Source organism: Castanea sativa, chromosome 11 (assembly GCF_040712315.1).
Source record: "Castanea sativa cultivar Marrone di Chiusa Pesio chromosome 11, ASM4071231v1".
Taxonomy (NCBI): Eukaryota; Viridiplantae; Streptophyta; class Magnoliopsida; order Fagales; family Fagaceae; genus Castanea; species Castanea sativa.
Genome location: NC_134023.1, coordinates 60,314,873 through 60,319,495, shown reverse-complemented (window position 1 = coordinate 60,319,495; position 4,623 = coordinate 60,314,873). Strand labels below are relative to the sequence as shown.

At 35.0% G+C, this 4,623-nt stretch overlaps 1 pseudogene; it reads left to right on the top strand.

Annotated features, from left to right (window-relative positions):
- Positions 1-420: 420 nt before the first annotated feature.
- On the top strand, positions 421-3,885 carry LOC142616845 (uncharacterized; annotated as a pseudogene).
- Positions 3,886-4,623: the final 738 nt, after the last annotated feature.

Genomic DNA, 4,623 nt, shown 5'->3' with positions numbered 1-4,623 from the left:
GTTACTATTCAAAGGCACTAAGGGAAGAAATATCTAAGAGGGAGAGAATTCGAGCAACACGTGGACAAAGCATTGGAGGAAGAAGTATTTAATGAGGGGTGAAGGCCAAAGGAAGGGAGATCGGTGAGGAATAAAGGAGAAAATTACGAATTGTAATCTTCAAGAGAGAAAGAAAGAGAAATAATATTGAGGTAGTCCTCGGCTTGTGTCCGAGGAGGCCTAATTGTGATTATCATTTGTTATTTACAAGTGTTTGCTTACCTTAACCTGTTATCTAGTTCTCAACACCTCTAACCTAGGTTTCAAGCCCACACTCTACAAATTTTATTGTTTAAGACTCATTGGGCCTAAGCCCATAATTGTCGTTGGGTCCAGGTGCCATTGTGCACTTACAGTTTGTACCAAGCTACGTGACTGGGAATGGGGCTTTACGACATGAGTTCAGCTTCATCATCCTCATCTTTTTACATGCATGCTTTTATCCTTCTTGTCTTGTGGTGTGGCTTGTTAGTCACCTCTGTTGTTGGCGGGAATAATGGGACAGAACGGTTAGCGTTGCTTGAGTTCAAAGCCAAGATCACTGATGATCCTCTCCAGATTATGAGCTCTTGGAATGACAGCATCCATTTTTGTCAATGGTGAGGGGTCACCTGTGGTCCCTGACATCAGAGGGTCACTGTGTTGAATTTTCCATTTTCGAAACTGGTAGGCTCTATATCACCACATGTTGGTAATTTAAGTTTTTTGAAGAATTTAACACTCAAACAACAGCTTTCATAATGAATTTCCTTCAGAAATTGACTTTTTACGCAAATTGCAAATTCTACATTTGTACAATAACACACTTAGTGGAAAAATTCCAAGAAATTTATCCCAATGCACCAACCTCAAATACATTAATTTTGGTTGCAACCTTTTGGATAGGGAAATCCCTGCAACTCTTGGCACTTTGTCAAATCTCCAATTCTTTTCTTTTGAAAAAAACAATTTGACATGAAGTATCCCACCTTCTTTCGGCAACTTATCCTCTCTAGAAATGTATGGTACAATTTATAATAACTTGGGTGGGAGTATCCCTACTTCTTTTGGCCAACTGACGAAACTTACATTTTTTTGGTGTAAATAGGTTTTCTAGAAGAATTCATCCCTCAATCTTCAATTTGTCTTCTTAAAAAACGTTTGATGTAGTAGTCAACCAAATCCAAGGGCATCTTCCATCAGATATAGGTATCACCCTACCAAATATTGAACTATTAAGCATTATCAACAACCAATTTACTGGACCTATCCCTATTTCAATATCTAATGCTTCAAATCTAAAAATACTTGAATTTTTTGGACATAAACTAAGAGGAAAAGCTCCTTCTTTGGAGAATTTAAACAAAGTTTCAACTCTTGTCATGGCCTACAAAAAGCTTGGAAATGGAGGGGCAAATGACTTCAGCTTTCTCTGTTCTTTGACAAATACCACATATCTCAAGGGAGAGCAGATACAAGCAAATAACGTTGGGAGAGAGTTGCCCAAGTGCATTGTCAATTTCTCAACTACTCTCACCATATAGAGTCTACATAATAATAAAATATATGGGAACATTCACCTTGGGATAGGAAATCTGATCAATTTGGAGATGCTAGAGATGTGGAATACTAAATTATTAGGTAATATTCCTTCTAAAATTAGAAAACTTCGAAGGTTACAATATTTGGCTTTATCTCAAAATAATTTCTTTGGTAACATTCCTTTCTCTCTTGGAAATTTAACTCTTTTGATAAACTTGCATTTAGACGATAATAATCTTCAAGGAAGCATCCCTTTGAGTCTTGGCAAGTGTCAAAATATGATTGATATGAATCTTGCAAGTAACAATCTCAATGGTACCATATCATATCAAGTCTTTAGTCTCTCATTCTCAATAATTTTTCTGGATTTGTCAGCCAATAAATTTACTAGTGTCCTTCCCATAGAAGTAGGAAATTTCATAAATCTACAAGAGTTGAAAATTACTGAAAACATGATATTTGGTAAAATTCCTGGGAATATTGGTAGTTGTGTAAAACTTTAAATTCTTGCAATGAGAAGAAACTTCTTCCAAGGGGTCATTCCTTCATCTTTGGAATCATTAAGGAGCCTTCAAATTTTAGATCTTTCTAAAAACAATTTCTTTGATAATATTCCAAAATTTTTGGAGAGCTTTATCTTCTTGCCGTTATTGAATTTGTCTTATAACCATTTTAAGGGTGAGGTACCAATAGAGGAAGTTGTTAGGAACACAAGTGCAACTTCAATTAAGGGAAATACTGAGCTATGTGGAGGAGTGCCAAAGTTCAAGCTTCCTGTATGCAAATACAATAAATCCAAGAAGAGGAAATTGACTCATTCCTTGAAGCTAATTGTCTCTATACTTTCTGGAATTTTTGGAGTAACTTTGGTGGTTTCATTTCTACTTCTCTTCTCTTTCAAAAGAAAGAGAAGAGAAAGTACTTTAAATAATTCACAAAATTTACTTTTGAATGTATCTTACCAAAGTCTCCTAAAAGCTACAAATGCCTTTCCTCTACTAATTTAATTGAAGTTTTGAATCTGTGCATAGAGGAAATCTTGATCAAGATAGACATATATTTGCTGTCAGGGTGCTCGATCTTTTACACCATGGAGCTGCCAAGAGTTTCATTTCTGAATGTGAGGCTTTGTGAAATATTAGACATCGAAATCTTGAAAACGTACTTAAACATGTTCAGGTGTTGACTATCAAGGTCACGATTTCAAAGCATTGGTATATGAGTTCATGAGTAATGGCAACCAAGATGAGTGGTTGCATCCAATTTCAAGAACAAATGAGTCTCCTATGGAACAAAGGAATTTGAATCTTCTTCAAAGACTTAATATTGCCATTGATGTTGCAAATGCATTGGAATATCTTCATCATCATTGCCACACACCAATTGTTCATTGCGACCTCAAGTCTAGCAATGTGCTTCTCGAAGATGAAATGATGGGACATGTGGGGGACTTTTGCTTGACAAGGTTCCTTCTTGAGGCGACCCAAGACTGTTTCACTAATCAATCAAGCTCTATCGAATTAAGAGGGACAATTAGTTATGCTCCTCCAGGTAAATAACTTTACCATTTCTTAACTTTAAATTTTGAGCTTTTCACAATATTTCTTAATGTATTTTCAAGGATGAAATATAACTCAAAGAAGAATGTCTTGTAGAAGATAGAGCATTTCTTAAAAAAAAAACTTTCCGCTTTGCATAACCATTTTCTTGTTATATGCTCCTTTGCAATTTGTGAGATTATATATTTCCCATTTTTTAACGTTAGTATATAGCTTGGTCTAGCCTAACCCATCAGGCTTAGCTCTGTATACTGTACTTATAGTGTACTCTTATTATTTGTACTTCACACATACTGTCTATATAAAGCTCTCTATTGTACAGTGTTATACACACAGAATATACATCAATATATAAACTATTCAGTCTTTCTCTCTCTCACTTTATATTCTTAACATTTAATATGAAGCTAGATCAATCACATTATAAATGTTGTGTGTAATTGCAAAATATGGTACCGGAAACGAGGTGTCAACCAATGGTGATATTTATAGTTATGGTATACTATTGCTGGAGACATTCACATGGAAGAGACCCACAAATAACATGTTCAATGATAACTTGAACCTTCATGATTTTGTAAAAGGAGTTTTACCAGAATGAGCCACTGACATTGTGGATCCTACTCTTCGTTTGGAAAAAGAAGATATGGAAACAAGGACAAATGATGTTGTAGCTCAGCTACATTTGATTAGAGAAAAGTTCCTCGGACCTAGAATACACCAAGAAAGACTTCAACTTATAGGTAAATGTTTTATGACACAGTAGTTGCTCTAATACCCACTACAAACCTATGGGGTGGGGGAGGGGGGGGGGGGGATCATATAGCCAGCACAATGCCATGTGGCTGTCACATTATTTCCTTTTATTTGCAATATTGAAAATATAGATGTCGGAAATTTGATAACATGATTATTGTACTGTTCTTATGATTTGGAATGAGTCTAAATGTTTTCTATGATTAGAAAAAATCCTTTTTCTTACCCTTCAAATTTTTTTTTGTTCAAAACCAATTATTATTATAATTTTTTTTTTCCCCAAAAGGGCCTTTAAGCTATTTTTGATTTGGTGATTTCCACCATTGGAGTGGTTAAGATTTTTGGCATTGGACTTGCACTACTTGGTACTTTTGTTGGAGAAGCCTTTGATGAGTTACATGTAGACATAGGCTTAAATTACTCCAAGGAAATTTAATGGCTACAAGGTTTAACTAATTTACTGGGAATGGTTTTCTTGTTTGTAATCTCAAGATTTAACTATCTAACGTTTAATTGGATAACAATTACAACAAAAATATTTATTGAGTTTGGGATTTGACAACTGACCCTTCTTGTATTATAATGAATCCTCTAGGTAGCAATACTAAAATGGACACTTGCTTTAAGCTTTGGCAGGCAATTTTTTTTTTCTCAATTCCTCACTTTTTATGGGAAAACCTCATTCCCCACATAACATCGATCTATTTTGTTTGTAATCTTAACTGTCTAACATTTTCTTCCCATACAT